This window comes from Manacus candei, unplaced genomic scaffold, assembly GCF_025592945.1.
Source record: "Manacus candei isolate 608988 ecotype Guabito, Panama unplaced genomic scaffold, ASM2559294v1 h1tg000049l, whole genome shotgun sequence".
Taxonomy (NCBI): Eukaryota; Metazoa; Chordata; class Aves; order Passeriformes; family Pipridae; genus Manacus; species Manacus candei.
The window spans coordinates 12,496,766-12,510,451 of NW_026138097.1; the positions used below are offsets into that span (position 1 = coordinate 12,496,766).

Below are 13,686 nucleotides of genomic sequence, written 5' to 3' on the forward strand. Positions count from 1 at the left end.
GCTCCAAGTTTGCAAAATGAAGACAAACATAGAGATTCAGCAAAGAACTTCAGCATATAGTACTTTTTTTATACATAAAATACATGTGTATTTTAGAAACATATTTTATATGACTGAGTTCAAAACTACAGAACTGATCATGTACACCTCTACAGTGATTTCTTCCTAAGAGACAGAAAGCGATCTGCACTGTTCACATTTTAGTTTTACAAATCAAATCAGCATTCAGCCTAAGCTGAATACATATTTCTGGAGACACATCAGAAAGAACCCTGAGGATTAGTCCTAACACAAAAGGATGAGGGAGTTGCTTGCTGTCATCCTGCCAATTTTTCAGAACAGAAGAGTTAGCAAATGAGGCATAAAAAGATGTGAGCAAAGAAACTCACACCTGCTAAAAATGCAGGAATATCAGGTGTGCAAGAAAATGATAGTAAGTAGCATCAGGCCAATTCACAAGAACTGCTGACCAGCTGAAAGTCCTTTTGGCCTTATCTGGAAATATTTAGCACTCTTAAGACTAGTTAAACTTAAAAGCCATCATAATTTAATGCTATAAATTAAATTTGAATATTCTGCACTTAACTTTTTAAGCCTCTGACCTTCTATTGGAATCAGCAGAAAGGCACCAGCACTAGCTGAACCTCTAGTTACATTAAGAAAATCTTCCTGTGTGCCTCTGTTTCCATCTGTTATCATAAAGAAACGGATACAGTTCTCTCTTTTTCTGTTGCTTACAGTGATAGTGATAGCAGTATTAAACACACCTATCTTACTGCTGTAGGAAAAGCCCAAAAGCTCCCATTCTAGGCTCTGAAAATCATTAATGCAGCTGGTGGCTTTCAGAGTGCATCAACAAAGGGAGAGCATTGTTCAACTGTGTGGGTACACACACACACATGGGCCGGGAAAGTGACAAAGAAAGAGCCAGACAATATATACTGTAATTCTCTGAACATGAATGCAGCAACCAGCCACATTTAGGGCAGACAGACAGTCATGTTACAGTAGTGTGGAGTCAACTGTGTTAGTTCCGTATCTAGCAAGGTGGGGTAACAGGTTTCATATAGCAAAAACTACCTCTGGGGAAAAGGAAAGCAAAGGTGGGGATGAGGAGTTTTGCACCTGCCTGGAGATACCTTAAAAATAATTTTAATTAATCTGATATATAAGATATTTTTAAAAAAATACCGAAATCAGGAAAATAAATAAATTAACTGAAGAACAAAAGGTTTAACTTACTGAATAAGACAGCACTTTAAGAGGTTTCTCCACTTTCCCTACTGTAAAGCACTTCAGAAAAATTCAGCCACTGAGCTAGTGCTTTTCTTGACCTTTTTGCTGAAAGAGAGCAGAGTAAAAACAGGAAACAGCTAAAACGATATGCATTAAAGATGCTTCATGTTAGGAAAGTCTTTTGAGTCACTCTTGCAAATTCATTCTGTGTCAGATTTGCCAATATAATGCTTGCTAAAGACTATCGATTAACAGGAGCCCCAGATAAAGCAAGCGTATTGCCTCTCAGCTGTTGCAGCAACACCATACACACCATACAATTCAGCTATGTAGCATTTGCATTTGTTGCTGGTATTCCACACCCAAAAGCTCACTGCATGTCTTACGATTAATTTATAATGCCCTGAGTCCCAAGCAGATTCGCTCTGCTGATTGCCCTTTTCTTAACAATAACACAAATAAACATTGAAATAAATCTATTGTCTAAAGAATCCTTCCACTAATTCTGTTCTTTGATGGTTTGGTTGATTTAGTATAGCTAGGAATCAAGAGTGAAGTGGATCATAGCTTAATATAGAGTGTGGTTAATCTTCCCTTTGCATAATGCTGGTACACTATGGCCCAAATACCAGAGATTTATTTGATGTGTACATGCTTTCAAGCATTAGTAAACAAGTTGCAGCCCATTATGAAAGAAGAGCAGATCCAAACAGTTGTGAAGCTCTTTATGTACTAGATAGACACAGGCAGTGCAATATACTTACATCTGCTTGTATACTAGCTTTAAAATTTTGGACACTATTTCATCATGAAATATCACTCTAAAAATATGACTAAAAATATGGCTGAGATCACTTCCTATGTCCTGATGCACTATTGTCTGAATCACAACAAAACTGAGCAAGAGGCACAGTCTTCTTTTTCTCTTTTTCTTCCTTTAATTGATTTTATTCCTCGTAACATAGGCAAAAAGAGGAAGAACATATACTAGAGCCTCAGAAATATACAAACACATTCATTCCCATGGAAAAACAAAAGGGTTCTCTCACTTCTCATTTCTTATTCTTCCATTACTTTGAAGAATGTTACAGAACATACAGAAGTACTCTATCAAACATCACTTAATTTTTTACTACTTTACAAGACCTATTGAATAAATTACTACTGTACAGTCTCTTAACTAAAACATTTTTGTTGTTGTTAATGTACAAATTAAAACAAATTGGTCCTTTAGAGGCTGGATGTAAGAGCAAAATATTAACTGCAATAAAAATTATTTTTAATAATGAAGTTCCAAGCAACGGTACAGTGGAAGCACTTAAAGTGCACAAAAGTTATTTGCATGTGGCAATGCTCCCTGGATAAAAGACCCAGTGTGAGTCTACATTTTTTTAACACACACAGGCAAAACCTACCCAAGGTGTACTGTTAGGTATCAATAAACCATTCTCACAATGCAGTGCACTTTTCCTACCTAGGAGAAGAACCATGATTCCATGCTCAGGCACTAGCTTTAGAGAATAGTACCTAACTCTTAGCACTCTCATGTACATATAGGATTTTCAGCGAGTCTCCCAGTGTTTATACTACACTCACTGGCCCCCTACACAGGCTACAAGTGCATATCATCCATCACTCTGGCCTAGATTTTATCCTGGTCTGTCCTCAACACTTACTTGGGATGACTCAGGAACAATTGCCTCTGATTTTTCCCCCCTTATAAATAAAGAAGCCACAAGAGAGACAAAGTTGGGGCGGGAAGCAGGAAAGATTCTTCAGACAGCAATTCAACTCTCATCTATAAAGGTAGAGAAAACATACACTTCTGGAGCAAGCTGTTCAGATAAAGCCTTAAATCATGGTGGCAACTATCAAATGGACACGAAAATATATGCCTGTGAAAGAGGTGCTGTGAGAACAAACATATCAGTGACTGAGAGACGCCAGGATACCACAAAAAAGTAACACAGTAAAAACAGAGGATGCCAATGTCTCAGATAAGCAGTTATGGCCATGTTTACTTAAACTGTTCTGCTGAGCTGTTCCCATTTCAGGCAGAAAACTTTGATTTAAGGAAGAGACTTGCAGTTCTGTCTTGATTTTTTTCCTCCTTCAAAGCATGAAAGAACTTCCTTTTTCAAAACTGATTTAACAAAGTTTACATCCAAGCCCTCTCAGTCCCAAAAATGTCAGATCTGAACTCTATTAAAAGCAGCAGTTAGTGCAGTGAAATGTTCCAACAGTAGGTTTAATAGCCTATAATATTTCTAATGCCCTACTGCATGAAGTCTATGATCTGGAAAACCAGCCAAGCACACCCACCCAAGAGCAATGCTACAGGGAAGACTCTTGTCTCCCTTGGCTATGGCCCTCTGCCACCACTTGCATGAGCAGACCAAGGACTCTCCAGCTGCAGAGAGCAGGCACACAGACCACCTCTCTGGCAAGAGGAAGCCCGAAGGAAGCAGACAAATTAGAAATGGAATTTGTGCCAAGCATGCAAGCATAGAGCTACTGTTTCAAACTTCAGGTCCTGCAGATGTGTTTTATTACTTGATTTTACTGGATCCTCCTTCTCCTAGCCCACTGATTCTCTCATATCACTTACAGTTCCTCTCATCCATTTCTACCTCACATCCTTCAGGCTGGAAGATTGCTCAGATGAGTTTCCCTAGTTCAACTGCTAACTCTCTTGCTGTCAGTGAGGACCAGAGCAGGCATCTGCCCTGAGCTCAGGTATGAGCAGCCTGCACACCAATCTGTGTTTTTCCCTAGATGGACTAAAGGATGCTTGGGAAAACCATTTTGATGCAGATTTCACAGTTGCTGGTTGTGGCACTGGAAAACAGAGTTTATGCTGTCTCCTGACAAAACACCACACCGCATGTTCTTCTATGTAAGGTGGTATACATGAAGGAAAGTAAAATACTTTTTTTAGTATTAGTATTAGCAAAGCAGAAACAGCTTCCTGGTACCTATTACAGCCGACTGGAAGCTAAAGTGATACTAATTATACAGTTCATTTGAATTCTAGCAAGGCTGCATGAGTCCTAGCATGAAGAGCACTGCCTGAGCAAACCCCCTGGCATGCACCTCCCTGCCACCACATGCGAGCAAGGCCCATGCCAGGGGTACACAGCTAGGAAGGGCAGGCAGCTTTCCTGCCTGCCCCATGGACACAGCCCACTGCTCCTCCTCCATCACCCTGCACCACAGCACCAACGAGCACAGGACAGGAGCAAGGCCGTCCTCATCCGAGCAAGAATTTACTCCCATCTCAGCAGATTTCTAAGCATCAAACCTTATGCTGAAGAGCATTCTCCACTCCCTTGCCAGACTGACTGCTCAAGGTTAATCAAAGGTATGGATGACTCTGCAGCTCATTCCACGTTATCATGCCAGTGGGTTGATGTGGATTTGCAATGAAGCAAGAGAGGCAGCACACTCAGATATGAACCAGGCTGAACCTTCAGGAATGGTTTCTCCTGTTTCAGGGCCATCTACTAGCACTGCAGTGGAATTTTTAAAGAACAGTCAGAGATAGTGCAAAAAAAAAGGATTATTTGCATGTATCTAAATAATGAAATGAGGTGTTTTTCACTTCCATGCTTCAGTATCTCAAAAATGGCCAGGAGAGTATTATCATTTACTACAAGGTATGACAAAGGGATGGATTCCCACAAATACTAACACTAACAGTTTATTCTCTTCCATAATGAAAAAAAGCAGAAAATATTTTATTCCAAAGGATGATTGCTCCAGCAAACTCTCAAGTTCTGTGAAAACAGCCATAACTACAACACTACTCACAGAATGTTTGGTAACTTTACAGAAGATGCTGTATGTTAAACATTAGTTTTTAAATAGATTCACTAAGCTACCCTACTGTATTTTAGAAGTCACCCCATTTAACTACTATATTAGATCAATAAAGAATTTTGGATAAGAAAAATTGCACATATAGTCAAAAAGAAGGACAGAGATGTTAATTGACTCAAAATGGATGGGAGAAAAGCAGAAAAAATTACATGAAAATGAAAATGTTTAATTAATATTCTAAAAAAAATGAGCATACCAAAAAGATAACTTTCATGATCTCTTTTCACCTGCAGAAAGGCTGAGCAGGCTTTCAATCTTTTTCCATTTGCAAGCTCCCTAAGGTAATTTCCCCGATAAAAGTGAAGCACACCACAGAGCAACTGTGCCAGCTGACAGCTAGCTTTGTTTCTTGAGTCCCTGCTCTTCAGAGGCAGGCTCCAAACCAACAGGTTCACAGACCAGAGTCACTGATCCCTATTGCCACCACAACCTAAAAATCACCATTATCCTGCAAACCAATTAACCCATGCAGCCAGGAACACGCTGCTGCTCACAACCTCGAGCGAGAGCTGTTATGCTCACGCGGTGGAACACTGTTGTATCCAGTTAGCCTAAAGGGGCAGCATTCCTAAAGGGTAGAAAAATTTAGTTAATAGATGTTATGCAACATTTGGGGTGTATTTAAACAAACTCCAGGCTTAGCAATTAATTGCCTTAAAATTTTCCGGGTATCCTGAAACCATGCATAAGGTGAGCAGGCTCACAGGCAGCCTTGACATCGTTCATTCCTCTTTCAACCACATCCCAGTTGCACCACTGGCATCAAGAACCAACAAGTTCTCAAGAAAAACCTGACCCTGCAGCAGCACAGAGCAGCAGAAAAATCCCCGTGAGGAGCAGCTGCTGCTCCAGCACAGTAGGATCACGGTGGTCCCACGAACAGGGAACACCTTGCCCACCGCATGGCCATGTGCCATCACTCCAGGAGTGGCACACCGAGGCGTGGCTGGGACTCAGAAGGGCAGATAGGGCAGGGCAGGGGCAAGCAGCCAGCCTTGAGCCCATGGATGCTTGGGAAGACAGGGATGGTGGAGTCCCTCCAGAAGCTCTGCAGCCAGGGGCAACCCCAGGGCCTTCTCTGACCCCAGGGGCTTCAGGAAAGACTCAACAGGCCCCGTCACCAGCAGCTCATGGAAGAGTAGAGCGAGGGCAGGAGATACCCCTGCACCACCACCCCCAGGGGAGTCAAATGCCCAAAATGCAGTGGATTGGTTGAAGTTGGGGAATGAATTTATCACAGAAGCTACTGGAATTCCTGCAGGAGTAAGATACAGGTGTAATGAATACATCGCTATACTCTTTCTCACATAAAAATTCCCCAAAATACCACATACAAAACAGCCTCATCAAACGCAACAGCAAAGGGCAGGCAGGAGCAGGCGGGAAAAATTAAAATCTGGTCATCTGCACCCAGGCAGTTTCTAGTCTCTGAGCAGCAAACAGGCACATGAGGCCCCAGTTTTCACAGTGAAACATGAAAGAGCCTTAATACTCCCATAACGCACCCTCAGAGTCTCCAAAATGTACCCCTGAGAAGGACATCTCCCGTAGTTTGAATCCCCTACTCCCTAGGGTTCACATATAATCAGGCAGCTCTGACCAGAGTCATGAGCAAGTTATCTCTCCTCAGTCAAGTGATGTCAGGTAAAACATTTCCAGATCGAATTGCATGAGGCTCTCTGGCCTTGCATGCACCTCTTCCTAGCTGTTTCTCCATTTTCCCGAGAGGTTTCAGTACTTCACACATATTAATGAACAGTACCACTGTAATGTCAAAAAAACAATTTCTGGGTCACAGTTCTGACTATAAGGTTTTAAAATCACTAGCTGTCAAACTCACTCCCAAGTTGGCTAAAGATTCGACTTTGAAAGCAAATACTAATAACTATTTAGAAGAGGAAGGTTGTGGACAGTTACACCTCAGGGTATTTCCAGAAATGACAAATATTTTAAAAGGCAAATTCACAAATTCTGCAGCATATATAATTTGAATATCTAGTGTACATCCTGGCCATATACTATATTGCAAATACCACAGTGTAAACAATTTTTTCAAGACTACATATATCCCCAGTGACACATTAGAATGTAGTTTTAAACAATAATACAAAGATAAAAGCATGTTGTATATGGCATGCTTTGGAGCAGTTACCATATGCTCTGTCAATAATCTATGGATTAATAGGGCCCTGATGCACAATAACACATTGGCCACTCAGAGCTCCATGGAAGATTACTCCATTCACCACGACAATTAGCTGAGGTTTAGGCATATGCCACAATTTTTCATTCACATTTTTAACTTGGTCAGCTCTAAGACACTACTGTTGGAGTTTAGAGTTTTTTTCTGTAATTCTTAATTCCTCTAAGGTCTGATCCTAATTCCACTAATTTGCACTAACATCAAGGAAGCAGGTTCAGACACTAAATCAGAAGATTAACAATCTACCTCTATGTTCCTTTGAGAACCTATAGTATGGAATTTTGAAAAAATATTTATTTATTTAACTTATTATCCTACCACTGATAGTAGATGTAGCTGATACTCTGGGAAACAGTTGTAGAGATAGAGGAAGTACAGGATATAAAAAAAAAGCAATTTGTTTCAGTATGATTACTCCCAGTTTGGGCTGTGTTTCTGGGCAGTTAAAAAATCAAGACACTTTTCTAAATCTTGGCACTAGGAACAGGCACTAAAATATATCTATATAATCATCTGCAGCAGTAACCCATCTTGTAACAGGTCAAAGTCTCACAAGTATTTTATTTTCTTGGTTTTTATTTAGAACAGAGGTCTAGATTGTTGGGTGAATAGTTGGCCACAAAATAAAATGTTATTTACTAGCTACAGACTAACCTAGGATGTAGGAGGTTCACCTTCCACTCTTTGTAGCTCTAGAGGCTCCCCGTACAATCACCAGCATTTGTACATGAGGAAAATTACTTCAAAATAACAACATACTGGAAAGCTTCCAAGACAACATTTTCCATTCCCTCTGTACATGCTGTGAATCACCTTACAAACAGCACAGCCCCAGAGAATAAGATCTCCAATGAGTTACTATCTTATCCAGGTCTCCTTTGTGAAAATGAGATCGTGCCTAACAAATTTAAGAACTCATTGGGGCAGGCTAAAACGCCATTGGCATCAGGAGTCTGCCCAGTTTTTACATGGCAGCAGGGGATTTGCATTTCTTAATATAAGTGCTGTTGTTTCACCCTTTGTACAGGAATGCCAACGACTGCCAGGGACGTGTGATTCCCCATAATCCCCCTGCAAAATGTACCTCAGAGGGGTTGTTCCCGTGTAGGTTACCACCAGTGGGACACAAAGGCTTTGCCATGGTTCCAGTGAAATGCCTGACTTTTTCTACCTACAGCAGCAACACACAGCTAAAGGGAGCTGCTCACACTTGGCAAAGCAGAACAGCATCACTTTGGCATAAATATGTTGCAGCTACGAGTATACAAATATTTCAGAAGGTAAACTGCACTTTGGTTTTGGTTGGTTGGTTTTTAAATACATACCTATCTTTTTAATTTGTCTGGTAAGCAGTTTGTGCAGAGAGAAGCATTATACAGTGCAAAAGTATGCTAAAATTGCATTTGCATTCTAAAGATAAAAATTACCATTAATCACATCTGAAAATAAGAGAGTCTGAAAGCAAAAGATATATTTTTGAAGGGAAAAAGCGGTCACAACTACCAAAACACTTTCAGAAAGGAGGCTGACAAATTTTTCCTTCCTGTCCTCAAAAAAATAAAACTCCTTTAACTAGCTTGCATACAGTTAAACAGCTAAAACCAAACTGGTGCAACCTATATTACCAGTACAAAGTCAAAAATGTGCTCTATGTACTCCATTGACAAGGAATTTTGGAAAGAAACATACCTATCAGCGCTACCACCAGCTGAATGACTTACCTAATCATCTACATAACAACATGATTGCCAAAAGCCACCAAGAGATTTCTCAACAGGGGGGACCATCCACATCAGCACTGCACTGCAGTGACTCACAGAACAGAAACATTCCAGTTTCTTTGCATGGGCTTGGCTTGGGCTGGCCTCTTCTACTTGCAAAGTACCATCAGTAATTTTCACCAATCTCTATCTTTATTTTGTACCTTCTTTGAAGGAAGCTTGTTACAGTATGAATACAAAGAGGACACAGTCCTTGGACTCCATCATGTAGGTAGACTGAAACTTGCTGTGTATTTGTATGTGAAGTGATGTATTCTGATTTCACCACACATTGCTGTAAGAACCAAGAAAATCTTAACAAACTAATAGTAAGGGATTGTGCACACGCTCATATGCACACAGACGTGGAGAGAGCAAGCTTGCTTGTTAAAAAGAAAGGGAAAGTTAGCCCTACTTTATGTTTAGAAAAGAAAGGTCTCCCTTTAATAAAGCAACCCATAGCCAAATCACAACCTTACAGAAGATAACTTACAGTGCACCTCAAGCAAGTTGGCAAATGGATATCAAAGACTCCCACGCTCTTTTCTTGAACCCACATCCACTCATGCATTTGTACAAGTGAATCCAAAACACTTAGTAGCCCAGTGCTATCAGCCTTTTTTGAAACAGTCTTCATCAAATTGCAAGCGGGGGAGGAAGGGGGAAGACAAAAATGACAGAGACATCTCTTCGCTTCCAACAATACCTGCCCAGATATTCCCAAAACTGGATATAAAATATCCAATCTTGAAAGGTAATTTTGCCCCAGTTTTCAAAAGGTCTTTTTTCAACCTATCAGAAGAGCTTTAAAATTCTTCTGTCTTTACCTGATCAAAATGCTGTCCTACCTTCTGCAGTCCTGGCATTCTTTGTGGTGAAACTGTTTCAGTATCAGTATTAATATTCAAATGTCAAGTTTGTGACACTACATTTCCTGTGCTATTTAAAACAGTCAGAACAATTATTATCCATGAAATATGAAAGAGTAAATTTTTGCTACCTGCTTACAATTTCAGCAGCCCTAACTGGGGCAGAACAGCACTTACACCAGTCACATGCCATTTTACATAGAAATGTATTGTTCAGCTTTTCTAGCAGTACTCATGCATTTCCCCAAATTTGATTTTGTTCTTTCTAGCAAAGCTACACATTTATTCTTTTTCTGAAGTGTACCAGTGCAAATAGATATTTTCTGAATATCTATCAAATTTATAGCATCTAGTATTTCAGACTTTCGTTCCAAATATATTTCCTATCTGATAGCAACTTTTACATATAGTGAACCACTGAGCTTTTTTGTTTGTTTGTTTTTAATATTTATAGAATAGTAATTCTGTCCTTTGTAAATTCTACTGCTCTTAAAAATATTTTGTTGTTTTTTTTTTTTCCTGTTTCAGTACTTAGTTGAGTCTCTGTCTTTTGTCATTACCTAGACTGTGGTCACGCATCTTTGGCTGTAAGGGGTATTTTTATTGTAACATGTAGGTGTCTCTAAAAGCAACATATGTTAGAGCTGCACAGCTGAGAATGCACCGAACTGTCACTCCTTTCTATCAAGTTGCCAAAGTTTTGGAGAAGCTTCTATATAATAGTACAAACCTAAAATAATGAATTAATACATACACAGAAAGGCACATGTTAAGGCCTTTTTCTCTGTGACAGAGAACAGCTTTATGAGGAAAGCATAAAAGCTACACAGAGCCTTACACTAACAGGGAACACTATAAAGTGTAGATCGAAATGAAATATCCAAAATATCTTCAGGAAAGCTTTATTTTCAGTGTATGGCCTGATGATGCCATAAAGTACTTCAATATCATTGTACAGGTCAGTTATTTCCACTGTTCTCCCCTCCAAAACTGGAGGGTGATTTCAGAACATGTACACTCAGTCTTAATTCACTCCAAATTTGAGCCAAAGGGGTCTGAGTCTAACACTCCAAAAGTCAACAGGAGGAAGCCAGTGGGAATGGGGCCTAAAACAACATGTCTACAGTAGTCAACAACTCTGAGTTATATAAATACTTGCTAATATATCTATATTGACTGGTCATCAACATTTCCATTATAATCCTTGTACTTGGGGATGTCTGTATGTTGGATGCTATCCATGCTTCTCGCCAGCAAGCTGAATTATTTTTGAGTGATACAAGGCACTCCCTCTCCTCTGGAGACCTGCACACAACTAACAGAACCCTCATTTTTCACACAAATTAATAGGATACTACCATCTTCGGCTGAATTACAGTTTACCTGCTTTGCTACAATGTGCTTTTGCAGGGCCATAAAAGGAAGTTTTGGGTTTGTTTCAGGAAATCAAGGGCTACCAGATTTTTCACGTAGTATGTCATCACGTGAAATCATCAGGGCTAGAAATGCAACAATGAAGTTTAAACAACAGCTTGTGAATAATGTGCCCTGTAATTCTTCTTCATTCTGTTTACACTGCATTGAGAGTTATAAATGAAGTAATAAACAGCAAAACCTAGTCTGCCAAAATAAGGAGCCTCTCACAAATGCTTTTAGAAAAAACAGATGGGGTAATACTAACATCACAAGTATCCTTCCCACTCCTATCAGCAAAACCATCCCTGAATTTGATCTCCTGTTGCACTCAGAAAGACGGTTATGTTTGTCTACAGAGCCTCAGCACTATTATAGCTGAACTCATTATTTTAAAGTGTTTGAAGTACCTTGAGCATAACAGAAGACACAGAAAAACAAATTCCATTAGACAATATGCAATTCATACTAATGTTATTTAATTCACATCCACAACATAAACTGAAGCTGTTCCAAAAACCAAAAATGGCATATTTTGAGAAAAAATACTGGGAGCAAAACATAAAGCTTGTCTTAGTTTAATCAACCTACCAACACAACTTCATGTATCTTTCTAAAATGATCCCAAGTCTTCCTTCTCCCTTCTGCTCCTGGAATGATGCTAATATTAGGTCCACCAAACTACACGGATCAAGAATCAGCTCTAGAAGTAATTCTTATTTCTCCAGAAATCGATTGTTAGGGGGTCCAATAGCAACAGTTTTTAAGAGCAATGTGATGTGAGTGGAACTGCTTCAGGCACTACTTGAGCAGTCTAGCCGAAAGAATGGGCATACATGTTACCCTTAGCTTTTACAGCGAAATATGACTGTTCCTTCTCTTGCCCTTCCAGGATTCCTCTGTACCTGCTAATTTATCTTTAGCCCCGCTGGGTGCCTGGAAACCGAACCATGCAATGTACAGGCACTTGCAAAATGGTCCTACCACTACCCCCCTGAATTTCCAACACTTTGCCCACATAAGATACAACCCTGCTGAGGAGAACTTGCTTTGAGACCACAGAGTACTCTGCTCTGTAGAAGCTGGGCCAGAAACAGCATGACAGACACCAGCAGGTAACAGAGGACTAGCTAAGTGAGGTGAGGTGAACCCTGTGTGGAGGCTCATGACAGGCCTTCTCCATGGCCGAGGCTTCTCAGTATTTTTTCTGAGGTACGAACACACAGAGTTTATGCACTTATGTTGTCAAGTTAGCAGCTTTGCTCTCAGTAGTAACCACAACTTCTTTTGAAGTCTTCAACTGAAGTTAAGAGATGACCCAGGTCAGTATTCATACATCACACACCACAGTGTTTCTCAAACACAAGAAAAAAAAAAACAAACCAGCAACAAAAAGCCTAGCTACAGAGTAAACACCACTTACACACACCACAAAAGCTCTTATTTTCCATGCCCATCCAAGAACACAGATTGTCCAAAGACTGAATACTGGCTTTCCACAAAGGACCTCTGAGCCCATATGAGTGTCTCAGCTCCCTGCCAACCTGCCTGCTCCTAACAACCAGGCACTTGCACATAACAGAACTGCCCTCAGCCAGCTACAGCAATGCACTTAGCATCCAGACAGTGGCTTCTTTTCATTCCATACCTTCTTGTACAGGCCTTTGGAAAACACACACACAGAAACTTTACTAGCATGGAGGGAAATCAGTGCCTACATCTGCAAAGTGCCGCGTTGCTAGCCAGAGACAAGGAGCACACAATTTGACGCTGAATGGCTGCCAGCAAGGAGGAGTCCCAGCTTAAGGCCTCGAAACTGCTTGGAAAGCTGTTGCCTGGCTGATTACATCCCCACTGAAAGGGTAAGGCTTCGGACCAGTGTGCACAGCAGATCAGACGCATGGCTCCCATCACCGCCAGCAGAAGCTGCAGAGCTGAGCCGACACACGTACTCTGCAAGTACACCCTGGTGCGTACTCGCACTGTAACGTGCCTCTGAGCGACACTGCTATGAAAATAGCTGCCATTATCACCCAAACTGGAGCCCACGGGCAGGGACCATAAATACACGCTAAACTCCCTCTGAAACGAACTGGTCCTTAAGAAAATTTTAACACCAAGTGAGAGTTGTGGTAAAACTCCCATCAAAAAAAAAGAAAAAAACAAAAAACAAAAAAACAGTAAGGGCAGCGTCTCTCTGAAAAAAGGGACAATTTGGCATTTGCAGTGTGTTCAAGCTGATTCCTTGCCAGTAACTATTCAAAAAAGACCACTTAACAAGCAAACAGGTCTTCAGCACAACAAATAATAAAAAAGAGAGCAAAGC

At 40.5% G+C, this 13,686-nt stretch overlaps 2 protein-coding genes across 9 annotated transcripts in view; both read right to left on the bottom strand.

The window, feature by feature from the left end:
* The window catches only part of LOC127476333 (uncharacterized), a 414,088-nt gene extending 401,342 nt beyond the window's left edge, over nucleotides 1-12,746 (bottom strand). Inside the window, exon 1 of the mRNA XM_051799162.1 lies at nucleotides 12,723-12,746. The gene's annotated coding sequence lies outside the window, so the exon portion shown is untranslated. The remainder of the gene's footprint in view (nucleotides 1-12,722) is intronic.
* ATXN1 (ataxin 1) overlaps nucleotides 1-13,686 on the bottom strand; it is a 476,222-nt gene that overhangs the window by 445,461 nt on the left and 17,075 nt on the right. Inside the window, exon 3 of one of the 8 annotated variants that reach the window (XR_007906568.1) lies at nucleotides 1,243-1,341. The exons of the other annotated variants lie outside the window; for them this stretch is intronic. The gene's annotated coding sequence lies outside the window, so the exon portion shown is untranslated. The remainder of the gene's footprint in view (nucleotides 1-1,242; nucleotides 1,342-13,686) is intronic. 8 annotated transcript variants of the gene reach the window in all.